Below are 20228 nucleotides of genomic sequence, written 5' to 3' on the forward strand. Positions count from 1 at the left end.
CCATGAGTTAAAAAAAAATAATGGCCCTCCTTATTCAGACTTAGCCGGGAGTGGGAAAACCCAGGAGAAAACCACCCAAAGCCCTCAGACTACACACAAAACAAGTGTAAGTCATTGTTTATTTTTCATGCCAAAAAGTTTGTCTCTTTCGCTGGTGATGATTTGTTGCGTCGGTCCGCGGCGAGATGAAGACGGCATGCTGCTGTGGCATTGAAACTGCAGTTCTGCATTGTTGTCCGTTCACTAGCCCACTCGCGTCTCGTCCGCAGCAGTACAGTCATGTACTTGAAATAAGTCACGCACACATTAGAATTCACACTTATACACCCTACATCTGGAAAGAAGTTTTATTAGCACATTTTATATTGTGCCCCTTCCATGTAATTAATGTTCGTGTATGTTTGTGAACTTATTTAGTTCATCCAGTTCTTTTCGTCTACACATAACTTAATTATCCACATTACACACAGCACAATTTAAGAAAGTGGGTACATTCAGCACACACGCACTGTGGTGGGTGTCCATGTATGCTTCCTGTACGTATTTCACCAGTCCGTGTTGACACACAATGGATGTGGTTGGCTACACTGTCACTGATGTTTATGACTACGTGCACTGATTTGTATAATTGATCCAGATCCATCACATCAGATGATGCACTTCTTTTTGTCGTATACGGTGACCACAACATTTAATACAGTTATATAATGCTGTTCGTTTTACAGATCGCTACTGCGTCGTTTGAAACAGCAACAGTCCTTTTACAGACTACACTAGTCCACAGACAAGAGTCATTCACAAAATGAAACTGTAATGATTTAATAATGACAATAATCAAGTGAAGTTTGTTTACTGGCAACCCAGTGTTACACATAATAAACATCCTTCATAGTGTCTCAGTAAAGCATCACCTAAATAGCCATCTGGACGAGCCAACGGTTCAGGCTTACAGTGTTGTTTCCCAGAGTATTTACTAATTTGGCCCTTGTGCATTTTTTGTTTTGTCATTTATTCATGGTGTGTAGGACATTAGTCCAAGTACAACCAGCTACCAGTCCCTAACCAAACGGTCGTGGTTACAAAACATTATTTCAGATTCTTACAAGTTCTCAAGATGGGATTCTATGTAACTTTGGAATAGTATCATGCAATCCAGATTGGTAACAAGTCCCCCCTATTTATTCACCCAAGGTGCACTTATTCAAACTTACATTCAAGATATATTTACAAAGAACATAAAATAGTAATTGAAAAAAATAAAATCTCTTTAACTGAAATTGCAAAATTTAAAGAAATAGATTTGACCTTCAAATGATCTAAGGGTTTTTTATTTTTTATTATTTTTTTTACTAACTATCTTAACAATATTTAACAGAAAAAGCTTCTAAGTCCTAATGACTTTCTTCTTTTCATTATCGGTTAACTCTGACTCCATGAAATTATTCCTTCCAGAAACAATGCTTTGACTTTGTAGTCAATGGTATATACTAATATGAACATCTTATTCTTTCACTTGCATACATTTTCACATACACACAGTAATTGTAGAAACACAAATTAGATACACAGTAATTGTAAAAAACACTGATGAAATACACTATAATCCTATAAACCAATGAAATTTTCATCCTTAATTACTGTGGCCAAGTAGCCCTCCCAGCATATCAAGCTGGTTCTCTAAATTTCTTATACACGATTTTAAATCCTTGTGAGGATAGATGGACGATCGAAGGTCAATTGTGATAAAGAAATTTCACTCCTTGAAATTTTTGAATTTGCTCTTCTAAATTCTCTGAGCGAGTACGTACAGGCAATATAATTTGATTTATACCCCGGGCATCCAGTACTAATCTTAAGCTACCATCAGCCTTCTGAGCTGGAAGCAAGGGGCTGTTATAAGGTGATAATGAGGTTTCTATCCCTCCCCCCCCCCCCCCCCCCCCCACTCCCACTTCCACTCCCACTCTAACATCTTTTTTATTTCTTGCCAGACATATTCTTTCTTTGAGTGAGGAACGGAATATGCGGCACAACTTAACATTTTGTGCTCCTTGACCTGCATATCGTAGACGTAACCTTTTTTTATGCCGGGCTTCTCTGAAAATACAGGTGCATATTGTGTTAGAGTGTGTTTCAACTGCTGCTGTTGATTCGAGTTTAAATATTCTGACTCATCAACGTTATTTTCAATTTCTCCTATGATGTCTTTTAATTCTTCATGTGTGTCCTTAATGTATGTAGGGTGACCAGCAAACGGTTCTTCTCCCTTTAAAAACATAATTTTTTCCCATCTCTGAGTTGTGGAAATCATCTCTTGAAGACATATTTTTACAAGTTGACACTATTGTTGCAAAATGGGTTGCCAGTTAGGACATCTTTAAGCATGTTTGTGCAGAATTTCTATCACATTCACCATTAACAACAATAATATAGAGTTTTTCGATATCACTGAGCGTCACTTTGTCACATACGCAGACAGGAGAGTTCACTGACAGTGGCAATGACTGTTGTACACTGTTTCTAGCATCAGCCTAAGCCCTGTTCAGTGACATTTATCTCTTCAACAGAGGAGCTGCAGCACTGTACCACAGACCTTGGCTGTTATATTTAGAAAATTATTGATATGTTACTGTGTAAATGTCACTGTGAAGCTTAAGAAATGTTGCGTCACTGAACTCTTTCAATAAGTTTTAAATACTTTTAAGAAGCATATCTTTCCATTTAAGAAAATCATGATTGCCTTAATAGTTCAAAATATAGAAATGTTACCCATACAGCAAATTACCATCCTCTTTGTGCTATCATATGCCAGAAACTTTGTTTTGATACCTAGAAACATTTCCAAGATATTCAGCTTGTGCAGGTTACAGGAATTAACTGATATTTGTGATATACATCCTTATTCTTACAGACAACTATTTTGGCAATATACTTCATGTGTTCAATATCATTGTACAAAATGTTCAAAAGACAAATAAATAGATTAACTACATTTCTTCATGTATTTCCATTATTGTTACACCTATTTGACACTTCCCCTGTGACTAGAAATATTTTGGCACATTTTTTTATTAGATGTCTTGTGTCAAACAAAATGAGTTAAATGTGCTACAGCTTGAATAAAATAACTTTGTGTTTGACTAATTACAGTGGTGTGGAGCAGCATGTAGCCAGCAATGCATGATAAGGCTCTGCATGTGCCTGCAAAACAGACAACTTGACAAGCATGTGACACTCGAGAACAACATGCAGTTGGCTGATGCCTACTTCTGGACTCACTGAAATGTCAATCCCAAAGTTATTTTTACCGAAATGTAGTTTAAGTTCATCAGGAAAATAGTACTGTTTTGCAGTAGAAAACTCGATGCTAAGATACTGTAATAGATGGGAATATTTTTTAATTAGACTGATGAACATTTAAACCTCATACACTCTTACCAGCTGCATAAAATTGTGAAACAGAATTGTTGGCTGATACTTTCCTTCAGGAAGTGAAATGTCAGTACTGCTGATAGAAATAGGTAAATGTATATACATACTATCCAAGCTTTCAGACCTAATAGTTCCAAAATTTAAGGTGGTATATGTATCTGTATTTGTATCTTTTGGCAATACTAAAATTTTGCCTCCTGAGACCTGAGTGCTAGCCAGCAATTCTGCTTCATTATTTTATATTTTAAAATTTTCTTATGTTTCACACATAAGAGATGAAAATTATGTCTACATGAATTAGGTAACAACTCTTAAGATCTGTATAAAATAAATTAACTTTAAGCAGAGAGATTATTTTTCATTGCAGTATATATGCTTCAACTATCTACATTGTAGGACATGTCCATTGAATAATAGCAGTAACCTATTCAAAAGCACTAAAGACTACTTAGGCTCATACAAATCTGGTATGTGCAGCATTCTGTGTTGGTGTGGTGTATCATACATCAGTCAAAGAACTAGGCAAGTGAATGGATGACACCTGGAGTTTGAATGGCACACTCGTCTGGTGTAAACGAGCAAGTCGGCTGTCACTGGAAGAAAGCTCACACGGACACACTAACTAGTGAATCAGCTTCTTCAGTTCGTCTGGGTGCCAGCCAGCACCTGTGGACTCAGACATTATACAGAGAACCCAGGAGCACCTGGGAATGATTAGTTAGAGAATATTGACTGCAAGGCTATAGTAAGGCAAAGGGAGGGACTAGTCGGCGCACATCAAGGGAGGAGCAGCTTCCCAGGCAAGTCAGTACCTCAGGGAACACACAACAATGACAACTTTTGTTAATGAAGTGATGTTGCATCTCAAATGGAATAACAACAATATGAAAAAGAAAGATTACTACTCACCATGTAGAACAGGCATTGAGTGCATGCAGGTACATTGAGAGAAGGCTGCAGGATATTATTAACTATCGGGCTAACTCCTTCATAAGATTTAGTCAAAACAAAACCCACACATACTTGGCCATTGTAGTCTCCAGGCCTGAAGATATTGTTCTGACTGTACCTGAAGTAGGTTGCTTGGGGCAGCATTGAGAGGCTGTGCTGGGTGATGAGAAAAGAGGAGAGGAGAGGAAAGAAATAGAGAAGGGGAAATGACTATGCAGATTCACTGGCAGGCTGTAAGCATGTATAGGGCTGCAGTGGCAGCAGGGAAGGATAGGTGAGAGACAAGTACTAGCTAATGTTGTGGTCGTATGGGGATACGGGGGTGGAATGGAGAGCGGGGAGTATGGACTGGAAATGAGAAATTGCAGCAAGTGTTTCCACCTGTGCAAGTCAGAAAAGCTGGTGTTGGGCATCATTTTTATCAGCTATGTGGTCCAGGTGTCTCTTGGCTACAGTCATTAGTCCTTGCACCAGTATAATTTTGTATAATTATGTAATTTGTAAGAGTGGCTGGTAAAACATCTTTTTAATTTTCGTTTGCATTTGTAACAATTCACAATTCATTATTTCCTGTCTGGAGGGAACTTGTGAGAGGTCTTGTCACTAGCATACAAACCCAAATCTGAACCCAGACAAGGAGGCAAAATCCATGTTGACACCAGTTTTGTGTCTTGTGTTGTGATTGCATGACCATAGTTCAACTGAAACAGTTTCGTAGTTAACAACATTAAGAAGTAAATGTGAGTGGAATAGAGTGTAAGAATACCAGGAACTCTCAAGAGGTCCTGCAAAGTACATTACCTAGCTGATCCAATATTCTTGTTATTTGCTTTTTCTGAATAAATGCTGTATTTACATTAGCAACATTGTCCCCAAGGATAATATTCTAAGAATAATCTTGTAAGACAAAATGAAATGAAAATATGTAAAATAAGCTAGTATATTCGATCAAATGAACACAATGAGATATTTATGACTGTGAAGCATGTCATACTAAAGTATTTCTGTTTTACTTCTCTTTTAGCTTGTCAATCATGAGACTCCAAGGAATTTTACGCATAATAATTCCCTTATGTGTGAGCATTGATTTCTACAAGGGTTGGATAAAAAGTAGTGGCAACGCAGTTATAATCCATTCCAAACTTTATTGACAGATCTATACCATATTACGTGCCCTCAGTATAATCACCCACATCTTGATCAGCTTCCCCAAGAGATATGCAAGGCATCCTAAACCATCAGTGCATCTGTGTCTGTAGCATTGTCATTAAGGATGATGGGATGCAGTGTTAGAAGGAAACATTGTTATGCACTCTGATCATATGCCACTTCAGTCTTTATCCACACATTTGATCATGTTTCCAAAATTTACTGTTACGGTGCTTGAATTGGCCTTCTGCACTTTCAGGTAGTACACACAGCAATCAACTCAAACACAGGCATTGACAATTACTGTGCTACTTCAACTGACCTTTTGCTGTCAACCACAGACAGCGGACATTCCAGATGACATACATTCTTTATGTTACGGCAGTGATCACTCAACTGTTTATCCAACACATGTATTTATAGACCACCAAGTTATTTAAATTAAAATAATTTATGTGGCTTTGGGATTAAGGATTAAGCGTGTGTGCTGTGAACAAATCATAGGACTTTCCACCAAACATCTCAGCTGTGTATAACATTTTGGGCTCATGGTTAGTATGCTTGTGTCATCAGTAAATATAACATATTTTAAAAAAATTAAAAAGGATTGGGAAGTTCTCTTGTTTGAGTTATTTGACCCAAAGTGAAATTCTCCTATATATTATGTGAATCATCATCTACTGTTGTAACAATGAAAATAATCGACTATTGACAATACAATATAATTGAAAACATAAAAAAGAATCTGCTCACTAACAGCAGCAGCATAACACACGCACAAAAAAGTGTATCTTATGCTGGGTTTGGAGTGAATGGCTCCTTCTTCCAGCAGAAGAGTTGAAGGGGAAGGGATAGGGGTACAGGAAAAGGACTGGAGAGGTTCAGGAAAAGAGGTACAGTTTGGAAAAGTAACCCAGAACTCTGCATCTGGGGAGACTCGCCGGACATGATGAGAAGGAAAGATCTGCCCTATAGTTGCGTGCTACAAAGCACCCACCAAATGTGTATCTGCCTTAGTTGATTAACACATGCAACTCATAGTAAAAAAACTTTCCTCCAGCATTAAAGACACCAACCACTTCATGAAATCTGTGCCCGTCCCTCTCCCACCACAATTCTTGCTTGTCACCAATCATCCCACCTCTTTCTATACAGACATCTACCACATACATGTTCTGTCTGCCACCGAACATTTCCTCAATCAGTAGTCACCTGATTCCAAACTTATGATATTCTTCTTGCTCACCTTAATCAGCTTTGTACTTACCAATAACTGCTTCATCTTTGAGGGACAGACATATGAACAGCTCAAGGGAACAGCCATGGGAACCAGAATGACTCCTTCCTATGCCAACTTTTCATCGATCATTTGGAGGGGGTTTTCCTGGGATCCATAAGCCTTCAGCGCCTGGTTTGGTTTAGATAAATTGATGATGCCTTTGCCATATGGACTCATGGTGAGGCTGACCTGTTAAAATTGTTGGAATCTCTACATACATTCTCTCACTTAATTTCACATAGTCCTATTTTGAACTCCATACCACTTTCCTTGATGTTGATCTCACTCTCACCGAATATCAGCTACACACTACTATTCTTATTAAACCTACCAACAAACAACAGCACACATTTTGACAGTTGCCATCCTTTCCATGTCAAACGTTCCCTCCCATACAGCTTTGGCATTTGAGGCAGATGTATTTGTTTGAAGCAGACTCTTTACAGCAATACACAACCATTCTCATCCCAGCCTTCACCGGACATAATTACCTCACCAGCCTAGTTCAAAACCAGATTTTCTGGGCCATCACATCCAATCCTGGCACTGCTGATCCCTCTGAAAATCAGCTTTGGAGCACCCCGCTGATCACTCAGTATTATCCTGGTGTGGAATACATTAATCAGGCACTTTGATATCATCCTAAAATCATGCCTGAAATTAGATTCATTCTGTCCGTGATTTTGCCCATTACAATTAGAATAGCTTTTCTTCATCCTTCCAATCTCTGCAGTATTATTCTCAGACCCTATGCTCCTCCTGCACCCATCTCCCTACCCTATGGCTCATGCCCCTGTGACTGTCCCTTACTGCAAGACGTTCCCTATGCACCCTCCTATCACCACCTATACCAGCCCCATAACTGGTAAAACAAATACTGTTAAAGGGAATCACCTGTGAAATGACACTTCATATAGCAGCTGTTATTTAAATACTGTTCGACCTTTTACATCAGCATGACTACCATCGAATTATCAGTTAGGATGAATGGCTATAGGCAGATGGTGTATACTGGCAACACTCAATATCCTGTTGCAGAGCATGCTCTACAACATGAGAAATGTGACCTTGGTGCCTGTTTCACCACATGCGCCATCTGCATTCTTCTCCCAGACACCAGTTTCTGAGAACTCCACAGGTAGAATCGAGTGGTACAACACAGCCTAAGTTTTCACCAGCCACCTGTCCTCAATTTATGTTATTTCTTCCATCTAAGCAGTTCTTCACTGGAACTACTACTTACTTCACTCCATTTTAGTTTTCTACATCTTTTATTTTCTTACCTGTCTACTTTTTTGCATCCCCCTCCCACCTTCATTACATATAATGCACAAAGCTTTCCACTTTTATTAACTTGTACACAGTGTTTTAGCAGTAATCTCTGTCTTGCATATTACCCTAACTTCGATCTTTAAGCTCTCAGGTTTTCAAATATCATCCCATGCAGTGCCCAACAATCAATCTCTCCTCCTCATCTCATCAGATAAGTCTCCCACGACCTGCAGTTCTGGGTGACTTCTCCGAAATCTACCCCTTTTTCTAGATCTCTCCAGTCCTTTTCCTTCACTCCTCTTTCTTCCCCTTCAACCAATTTGCTTGAGGAAAGAACCACTGGCTTCAAAAGCCCTCTAATTATAACCTCCTTTTATGTAAGTGTGTTCTGCTGCTGCTTGGTTAGTAGATTTGTTATCTATTCAACTACATTATACGGTCAAAAATTGATTGTTTTTGTTGTTATATTGGCCCAAGTGGCCATCATTCCTTCTTATGTAACCATCTTTAATGTCATCTGTCTTGCTCAAACTATCGTCTGTTTTCTACCTTATGTGCTAATCCATTCGTTTATTTATCTGTATCACCAGGATTAATCAACACTTAATATTGATTTCTGTGCAAGTAGATGGGTCTGTGTTTATCTGCATATTACAGTTGCATTGTTATTTACAAATTTGCCTATAACAATTTATGGTTCACTACACTGCAGGACCTGTTCATCTTTCACTGATTTACTCACAAATTTGACAGCTATTTTCTTTTCCACCGCCCACCTATCTTGTTTATACGAGGGTGGTTTGAAGAGTCCTCAGAACGGAATAGAAAAAAAGTACTTACATCACTGAAACTTTTTGTTATTTTTCAATTTAGTGTCCTTTTAGATTAATGCACTTGGTCCAACGAAGTTCCAGTGCCTTGATGCCATCTCGAAAATGAGTTTCCTCCAGGCCTGCAAAATAGTTGTCAACTCCGTCTATCAATCTTCCTTTGAAGTGAATCTTCATCCACCAAGAAAAATTTTCAGTTTTGGGAAGAGATGGAATCAGGTGAATAAGGTGAGTATGGCTACAATTCATACCTTAGTTTGTGTAATTTTGCCATAGCGACGGCACATGTTTTTGATCCAGAGTCGCAAATAATTTTTTCATTTCTAATTCTTCAGTTAAAATGTGATATATCTTTTCAAATGACATCTGGCAAGTGTGAGCAATTTCACACACTTGAATTGGCTATCCTCCATGACCATTTTGTGCACTTTTGCAATTATTTCTAGAGTAGTGACACTTCTTGGCCAACCACAGCATGGATCATCATCTAAGCTTTCCCGACCAAATTTAAATTCATTTGTCCACTTGGCAACAGTTGAATATGAAGGAGCAGAGTCCCCTAGTGCATTCTGGAAATTGGCATGAATGCCCTTTGCTTTCATACCTTTCTTTATGAAGTACTTAATCACTGATGAATCTTGATTTTTTTTTCCATCTTCAAAAATCACTGCGCAGGAACAACAACAGAGCCACTTCACCGCCACAGCTTTTTTCCAAGAGTACTGATGTGGCACATGTTTCAGGCGATTTTTTAGTAGAAAACAGAGCAAAGAAGAACAACACAAGATAAACAGGGTCAGGACTTTATTTGAGGTGAGTGGTTCATCAGAAATGACTAAAAGCTGTAACTGCAGCAAGCAAATTAAATCCAACCTTCTACCATTTCATATAATGTATCATAATGTTCAGTCTCTGACTAACAAATTTCAAGAACTAGAAATAATACTGCATTCTGACCTAAATGTTGATGTTATGTGGATAACAGAACATTGGTTAGAAGAACCGCAAATAGAAACACTAAAGATCCCTGGTTTTTCCCTAGTCAGTTCATTTTGCAGGTCTTATTATATACATGGAGGGATAGCTATCTTTGCAAAGCAGAATTTAAGGTATAAAGCAATCAAAACATATCCTGAACTGAATAAAGAAAAAGTCTTTGAAATGGCAGCTATTGAACTTACTGACATTCAACTAGTTATTATAACTTTATACAGATCCCCTGATGCTGACATAGAATTCCTGTGTGAATTTGAAATGATGTTAAATATTGTAGAACCAAAGATAAAGAAAATCATTTGTGGAGACTTCAACATAGACTTTTTGAAACCCTCAAACTACAAAGAGGAATTACTATATATGTGACAAAGAGTTTCAACTTAATCCCCACAGTAAATACATTAACAAGAATCACTAGGCATAGTAAAACTGCACCATACCAAATTTTTATTCAAGAAACCCTTTCTCCATACAGTAGTGAAGCAGTTAAGATGGGATACAGTGATCATGAGGCTGTGTCGTTATCACTGGAATTAGGTTCAGAGAAAATATCTCCCATTAAAATAACTGAGTGGATGGATTTCAGTGATAGCAATATAGCAAACTTTTGCAACGTATTAAGCTGAGAAACATGGGATGAAGTGTACAATGAAAGAGATGTAAATAGAACGTTTGATAACTTTCATGGATCATATAAGTACTACTTTGACATAGTGTTCCCGCCAAAGCAATGTAAATTAAAACCAGCCAGAAACAAAAGTTGGATTGCTAAGGTCATAAAAATCTCAAGTGCAAGGAAAAGATTTCTACATTCATATAAAAAACAAACTAATATATCATTAGAAATGCAAAATTATATCAAAGAATACATTAAGGTCTACTACAAAGCTTTAAAGAGGCAAAGAAAAGGGGAAATGATGAATATATCTGCAAATCAAAAAACGAGGCCGCATGGAACATCATCAGATCTGAAACACACACAAAACCAGTGGCAATTTAACTTAAAGCTGGAAAACAAACAAGTATCTGATGCTACCTCTATAGCTAATATTTTCAGTGAGTACTTTGGCAAAGCTGCAAATGATCTGATCCAAAGCAACTTTCAGAATAATAATATGCACTACAGTGAGAATTGTAAAGCTCCCATGGGGTCTATGTTTCTCAAGCAGGTCACACAGAGTGAGCTCATACTGGCAGTGAGATCATTACAGAAACTTTCATGTGGTTTTGATGAGATTAGAGATTTTACTATAAACCAAACAAGATATCATATTGTAGAACCTCTGAAGCATATTGTTAATCACTCCTTTTCTGCGGGTACCTTTCCAAATCCTCCAAACATTGCAAAAGTAACCCCCTTGCCCAAAAAGGGAGCCACAGACAACGTTAACAATTACAGACCTGTAGCACAGCTTAGTGGCTTCTCAAAGATCTTTGAGAAGCTCTTTTATAATAGGTTGCTAGAGTTTGTTAACAAAAACTCACTGCTGTCAAATCATCAGCATGGCTTCAGGCAGTCTAGATCCACAACCTCAGCAGTCTATGAATATTTGCACTCCATTCTAAAACTTGTAGATGAAAGGGAAATGGCTACTGGAATATTCTTGGACCTATCCAAAGCATTTGACATTTTAGATCGTGGTTTCCTACTACATAAGTTGGAAAGAAAGGGAATTAGAGGTATTCCAAATGAATGGATTAGATCATATCTTACTAGCTGGCAGCAAAAAGTTGTTCTCAAACAAGACACAAAAACAGAAAACATTTCAAGAACAACAACATACACATCAGAAAAACTACAATCAAATATGGTGTGCCACAAGGATCAACACTAGGTCCTATCCTCCTTCTTTTGTATATTGATGACCTGAATGATAGTGTCCATGCCAAACAGAAAACTTTATTTGCAGATGATACCAGTATTTTGATTACAGGGTCAGACCAAAAAGAGCTTCAATTAACTACAGATGCTGGAGATAACACACTGATTTGAAAAAAATAAACTTATAATTAACACTGGGAAAACAGTGGCCATGAACTTTAATATATCCCACTATAAACAACAAAATGAACATGCATTGAAAATAAGGAACAAAATTATAAAATTAGTTGATAATGTTAAGTTCCTAGGACTATATCTACAGAGTGATCCCAAGTGGAATACACACATTAAAGCTCTTACAACCAAGCTATCATCAATCTCTTACATACTACGGATACTAAGCACAAGCTGTAATAGGGAAATAGTAATTTAGGCATATCACACACATTTCCAGTCAGAAATCTGATATGGAATAATATTTTGGGGAATGCACTCTGTAGTCAATCTGTTTACAAAATCCAGAAACAAGCTATCAGAATCATCTGCAGTATAAAAAGGCAAGGTTCATGTCACTCTCTTTTTCCTACTCTAAAGGTACTGAACCTTCCATGCCTATATATATTTGAAACTATAGTCTTTGTAAGAGAATATTTAAGAACCTCCAATGCCTATCAGCCGAACAGCTCTGTGCACAATTACACAACAAGAAATGGCAATAACATTCATGTCTCATATGCCAGAACATCAGCCTACCAGAAGAGTGTCCTTCATAGAGGCACACAATTGTATAACCACCTTCCTAACAACATCAAGTTGGTAAAGCAAGACAGCTTGTTAAAAAAAAAGCTGAAGTCATTTCTGATGGACCACAGTTTCTACTCTGTAAATGAATACCTCTCAGAATGAAACAGAATTTAATTTTATAATGTTAAATTAATAAACAATTTATGGCAATTATTTGTTTATTAAAGTGTATTAATTTACATGTCACATTGTATTAATGTAGATATTTGTAGTCCACAGCATTTTGTTGATCTTATTGTGTGTGCGTGTGTGTGTCTGTGTGTGTGTTTGTGTGTGTGTGTGTAATTTTTAACATTCTGTATCCAATATCTGTACAAGATGTCACAGGACCAAAACTAAGTAAATAAATAAACAGTCCAATGAATATCACGTGGACAACTCGTTGTGCTAGTGCAGACGTCTTGTGGTGATTCCTAGAATTTTTCAAACCACCCTCGTACGTAATTCTTTCATGTTTTTGTGTGTTTGTTTTTCCCCATACTGCACTGATCGTCTTTTACTGCTGTCTATGTTGCTAATCTAAGTTGTTTACATTTTCTCCTATAACTTTCTTGTTCTGTTTACCCAGTTTACACGACTTTCCCAATCGATTTTCTTTTCTTTGCCAATCTTTCTTTTCATGTAGCCTATATAGACCACTTTTCTGGTGAGAAGTTCTCTTGTTAACCATTGTCTCTTCTCATGATTTTTGTATGAATTTTTATGTTTTTTCCAATTTTTTTTCCTTTTTTTTCCTTACATTTTTCTATCTTTTATCCACCCTCTGCTTATCGTTTTTGCCACACCCACAATTTCTAACACTCCAGAATGTCCTCTCTCACCATAATGAATCCCATCACATATTACATCCATTCTTTTTGAAAAATGCTTTTGCACTATCAAAACTAAGGCCTCAAATTCTGTTTATTGGAACCAGCTTGTCCCTTGGAGTTACTCCAAAAGGCCTAACATTGAAACCCCTGTTTCTGGATGTAATCCTACTCTGCAACAGGCTCTTTTACAGTTTCAAATACAGCAATCTGTTGCTCGTGCCTGGCTAATCTATGACTTGTATGCCTCTTCATCCAATTTCCACTCCATCAGAAATCTCTCCTTCTACAAAATTCTGCAATTATCTGCCCCTTATGTTTCCTTGGATTGTATCATCTGCCAAGACAACTTCAAACAGCGACAACGTGCCAGACTTCACTCAAAAAGCTATCCTACCTTTTCCTACACTACCTGGAAAGTGGTGTTTCCCTTTACTGTCCCTTTGCAGCTCCCTAAACAACCACTACATCAACCACCACTCCACTCCTACAAACCTACCTTGGTCAACCTCCTGAAGATCCCGCAGCATTCATCACTGCCTTCCAGACCAAGAATAACTCATAATCACAAGAGCCAGTCACAACAGGACAGTGTCCTCAACCTCTCATCTAAAGCACATTCCCCTCCTGAATTAGCTGTATTATCCAAGGGTCACACTTTCAACCTTAAACCTGCATTTGATCGTACTGCTTTGGTGAAGGACCTACTTTCCTTCACAAGTAACGTCAACTGGCAATATCACCTTGCAACCCAATCCCAAAACCTTTCCAACAGTAAACCTGACATTGAATCGTGTCTTGAACAGTTCCAAACATGATCCCAACTTGATCCACCACCACTACCTCAAAATCATCCCTTACAAGCTTTCCAAGAGTTTTTCACATCCAGCATTGTTTCACAACCCTTCTCTGGTCCCTGCAATGTGACCCTAACCTGGCCTCTGCAGAACTCCAGGCTGCATGTTCCCTAAAAGCTGATGGCTCCATCATTATCCTCCCAGCAGACAAAGTATCTACCATTGTGGTACTTGACTGGAAGGAGTATGTTAGTGAAGGTCTATGCCAGTTGTGTGTCACCTTGTAATGGATCTGGGAGATGTTATTTTTTTACCGTATTTGTCGATACCGAATTGTAAATGTTTTCTTATATTTTTGTCTGAATTTATTATAATTTGTCTTATTATATGTTAATTTACTTCTGTTTTTGAGAGTAAAAGCATATTGATTACTATTAGAAAATGTATCGAAGAATAGCAAAGATACTGATTACAAGTGGAAACTTGTGAATTGTGTAAAATATCTTTGACGTTGGAGTCATCTTTGGCTATAGTCAGTCGGCAGCTAACTCTTGGTGTGTGTTGACAGAAGAACAATGTGAAGGTCGCAGTCATAAATAATTTTGAATTATGTTACTATTATTTTCGTATTAACTAAAAAAGAAGGAACTACATTTGAAGAAACTGTATTTGAAACACCAAAATGAGAGAAACACGTTGAACCACGTCTTTTCTGCAGCCGACAACGATGCATTGTGGAATCATACTTAGACAACTGAAGCCAAGACTAATATCGCCTTGCAAACGTCTAACGGAAAAGGTACTGTCACGAAATATGGCAAATTTAAGTAAATAAAAAATAGTGACCATATTATCAACTTGTGTCTTAGCCGGGAAACCATATTTCAACCTCTACATACAGTAAGCTTCCATCCCTGTGATTCAAAGTGACCTGCAGTCCCTCCTAAAAACCTTCATAAGGACTAATCCTCAATCCATAGAACTTCTCAACCCACCCAAACCATGCACCCCCACATTTTACCTTCTTCCTAAGATCCATAGACCCAGTCATCCTGGCCATCCTATAGATGCTGGCTTCAAAGTGTCCACTGAATGTGTAATCTGCCTAAGTTGATCATTACCCACAATCCATAGTACAAAGACTTCCCTCCTACATCAAAGATACCAACCATTTCCTAGATAGTCTGAAATCTGTGCCTGTCCCACTCCCACCACACACCTTGCCTGTCACCATTGATGCCACCTCCCTCTGTACCAACATCCCACACATACGTGGACTGTCTGCTGCTGAATATTTCCTCAGTCTGTGCTCACGTGATGCCATACCTGTGACATCCTTCCTACTCAGCTTAATCAACTTTATACTTACCAACAACTACTTCACCTTTGGGGGGCAGACATGCAAACAGATCAGGGTACAGCCATGGGAACCAGGATGGCTCCTTTCTATGCCTACCTTTTCATGGGTCGCTTGGAGGGGGCTTTACTGGGAGCTATAAGTCTTCAACCCCTGGTTTTGTTTAGATACATGGATGACATCTTTACCATATGGACTCATGGTAAGACTGACCTGTTAAAATTCTTGGAATCTCTTATTACCTTCTCCCAATTAAATTTGACATGGTCCTATTCCGAATCCCAAGTCACTTTCCTTGATGTTGATCTCATCCTCACCAAAGGCCAGCTACACACTTCTGTCCACATTAAATGTACTAACAAACAACAGTACTTACATTTTGACAGTTGCCATTCTTTCCATGTCAAATGTTCCCTCGCATACAGCTTTGGCATTTGAGGCAGATGTATTTGTTTGAATGCAGACTCTTTACAGCAATGCAACAACCATTCTCACCTCAGCCTTCACCGGATGTAATTACCTCACCAGCCTAGTTCAGAATCAGATTTTCTGGGCCATCACATCCAATCCTGGTACTGCTGATCCCTCCAAAAAACACTTCAGAGTGCCCCACTGATCACTCAGTGTTATCCTGGTCTGGAATGTGTTGATCAGCTACTTTGACAAGGCCAAGACTTGCTAAATCATGCCCTGAAATTAAATTCATTCCATCTGAGATTTTTCCCACCACATCTAGAATAGCTTTTCGTGGCCACCACAATCTCTGCAATATTCTTGTCAGACCCTATGCTCCTTCTGCAGCCTGCTATCCTATGACTCCTACCCCTGTGACTGTCTACACTGCAAGACTTGCCCTATGAACCCTCCTACCACCACCTATACCTGCCCAGTAACAGCAAAACATATACTATCAAAGGCACAGCCACCTGTGAAACAACACATGTCACATATCTTATGAAACTTTGTTCTGCCTTTTACATCAGAATGACTACCACCAAATTGTCAGTTAGGATGAATGGGCATAGGCAGAGGGTGTGTACTGGCAACATACAATATCATGTTGCAAAGCATGCTCTACAACATGATAATTGGGACCTTTGTGCCTGTTTCACCACACACCCAATCTGTATTCTACTCTCAGACAACAGTTTCTTAGAACTCTGCAGGTGGGAACAAGTGCTACAACATGTCCTTGATTCTTGTCACCCACCTGTCCTCAGTTTACATTAATTACTTCCGTCTAAGCAGTTCTTCACAGGACCGAATACTTTCTTCACTCCATTTTAGTTTTCTACGTCTTTCATTTTCTTACCTGTTTACTTTTTGCCATCTCCCTGCCACCTCTGTTATGTACAATGCACGCAGCTTTCCACTCTTATTAACTTGTACTTAGCAGTAATCTTGGTCTTGCAGATTACCCCATCTTCCACCTTCTTAGCTCTCAGGTTTTCAAATCGCGTTTGGTGCACTCCGCAACAATCAGTCTTTCTGTCTCTTCCTGTCCAGTAAGTCTCCTCTGATCCACAGATCTGGATGACTTTTCCAAAATTTACCCCTTTTCCTAGACCTTTCCAGTCCTTTTCCTTCACCCATCTTCCTTCCCCTTCAACCATTCTGCCTGAAGAAGGAGCCAGTGGCTCTGAAAGCTTGCCTAATTATAACATCCTTCTATGTGTGCAAAAAATATGTGGTTAGCTACAGTGACGACCACCATTTCAGAGTGTCTACGTATGTGGTACGTACAGGTCCTTCAAAGATTTAAGAGAAGATATTGAGTATGATTGACTGAAAATGTATTTGGAGCTCCACCTGGTAATTTAACAAATAAACTGCCTGTCTCCTTGACTGGTAGCATCAAACCTCATAAACAAAATCAGGTGTTTTAGTTGTAGCATAATTGAAATTATTGAGGGACAGGTGAAGGGGTAAAGAAATCTGAGATACTGCAAACTGAATTAAAATCGGTATATTGCTCTCGGGATCAATGCACACAGACTCAGCAGTGCGGGAGTAACCTAAAATACACAAATCTAGAATACAAATCATCCCAGCAACCTAACCTTGGAAATTTTATATATGAATAATAGAAGTAAATAATAAAACAAAAAATGGAAAATCCAGGATGGAGTAATGAAAATATTAGGAAAAGGATGGAGCAGCTGAACCACAACCTTCACCAGGGTTTTGATTACCTATCCCCATGCCCTGAAATGAGGGACATTCTACCCCGTCAGTGCCCGGGCCACCTGTGAAAGCAGCCTTGTCATTTACCAGTTCTGCTGCAACCACTGCACAACTTTTTATGTTGGTATGACTACCAATCAGCTGTCCATGAGGATGAATGGCTGCTGCCAAACTGTGGCCAAGAGCAGAGTAGACCACCCTGTGACACAACACACAGCTGAGCATAACAAGTTTGATTTCAATTACTGCATTACTACCCAAGCCATCTGAATCCTCCCCTCCGTCACCAGCTTTTCTGAACTGCACATATGGGAGTTATCCTTACAACATATTCTCCACTCCTGTGATTATCCCAGCCTGAACCTACTGTAACATACTGTCCCCACACAACAGTTTCCATCCTCTCTGTCCTATCATCTCCTCCCCATTCTAGGCACCCAGCCTCTTTGTTTGCCACCCTCTGCCATCACACCTACCTGTTTTTCCCTGCCCCTCTCCCATTCACTTCTTTTTTTCCCCACCTCCATGCCTTACAATCTCATGGTACTGCACCTGTTGGGATTTTAATCCCTACACACTCCGCTAGACAGTGTTCCTCTGTCTTCCGACCTGTACACTACCATCCCCACCCTTCCAAATTGCTGCTGCCATCCCACATAATAGTTGCATTCTGGCCTGAACTGTAGGAGTAGGCAGGCATGTTTGTGTGAGGTGTGCTCGCTTGCTTGCATGTATGTATGGTGTATGTTTCCCCGTTTATCTTTTGCTAACAAAGGCTGTGGCTGAAGACTTTGTGCAAGTGTCTTTTAATTGTGCCTGTGTGCAACTTAATGTTTCTTTATGGTAAGTAGCAATATATCTTTTCCTACATTGTTAATACTCTTATGTAGAATTTCCATTGTTTAATAATAGTAACATAATAATAATAATAATAATAGTAATAATAATAATAAATAATAGTAAGAATTCATCCAGCCTTATGGGAAAAATAGACAGAGTGTTAAGAGAGAACCAGACAAGGGAGGATATGCATACACGTATGAGCCATGAGAGGGATTTACATGAGGAAAAAAGATTGCAAGTGCGTCAGCATGTTACTTACTATTGTAGAGTAGTCGGTGGACCACCCACAGGTCCAGAAACTAGAGCATCATGCCATGATGTGGAACCTAGAATGCATTATCGTAGAATGCAAACAGGTTCTATTCATGTATTTGCTGGACACATATAGCTTCAAAGTAATGAAACCTAGAACTATGATTAAGATGGCTACTGACTTGCATACCAGTCTCCCTATGTCCTGTAAGTGACTGATCATATCCAGAAGCTGCTTCAGTGTGGGCTTTGGAGCATTTGTCACCTGGTTTTATTACCCCTGGTGCGACACACTAGTATTGCTATGGTACTCCAGAGAAAAGGTAGTTCTTTACCGCCAACCTGATGGGAGACAGTGCTGCCACCCTGCAGCAGGTCACACAAGTAGTCATTCTGAGGAAGTGCCAAATGGGCACTCCCACAAAAGAAAGCACCTTCCTCTGCTGAAGCATCACTATGATCAAAGTTCACACATAATGGCCGGAGCCTACCTGTTCAACAGATCTGCCATTTTGGGACTATTTTACAGATATGGCACGTAGAAAATTGAAAATCATGTGGACCTTCTCCTTTGGCAGTTCTTAATCTTGGAAAAGAATTGGTCACTACAGAATTGGCAGAAAAATTATTTGTCAGGGTAAAAATTGCCTATAAAATTTATCAGCTCATTAATTGTGCATGCTATCCTCCTGTGGTTGCTGACGTCTGATTCATCACCTCTCTTAGAGGTGAATCTGTACTTGGATTTTGAATCACTCAGTCTCTTTCTTTGCCAAGCTGATCAAAATAGTCATTGTGATCTCTCATGTGGGTGCTTGCATGTGCATGGAATAGTTTCTCATTTACATTATTTAGAGATCTTCGTTCAGTGTGCTGTCATGTCTGTGAATATCACAGTTTCTTTGTAGGCTTTTATTTTTATTAATTCTATTTTTTAAGAATAGAATCGCTTCTCTGGTATAAATATGGGGTAAAGGAAGCATTTTAAGTGTTATGAAAGCAGGTTTGTGTGATTGCCATATTTTAATTCCATTCATTAAAGTAATGACCCTCTTCTGCTGAGTGATACTGGAGAGTTTCTCAAGAATATTGTGTCACAATTTAGGTGGGACTGAATGTATGCATAGGAGGCACTCATAGTTCCTTCCATATCTGTGCAAGGTTTCAGAGCTCTTAAGATATGACAGCCTCTACTAAGCTTGCCATTAGTGTGCTCAATATGCTTAACCCAATTTAGATCATCTTCCAGCCATATAAATGGTAATTTTGTTTGTGAACTGCTTAACACTGGTTCACTCTTAAGTGAAACAATACATCTGATGAGTATGAAAATTTAATATGACAGTCTTCGTGTTATTTAGGATTAAATGTTCACCATGTGCCCAAATGCTGATTCCCTTTGTGAGACTGTTTACAGATTGTTGCAATTCTTTACAATTCTTACCATTAAG

The sequence above is a fragment of the Schistocerca americana genome, chromosome 2 (assembly GCF_021461395.2).
Source record: "Schistocerca americana isolate TAMUIC-IGC-003095 chromosome 2, iqSchAmer2.1, whole genome shotgun sequence".
Classification (NCBI taxonomy): domain Eukaryota; kingdom Metazoa; phylum Arthropoda; class Insecta; order Orthoptera; family Acrididae; genus Schistocerca; species Schistocerca americana.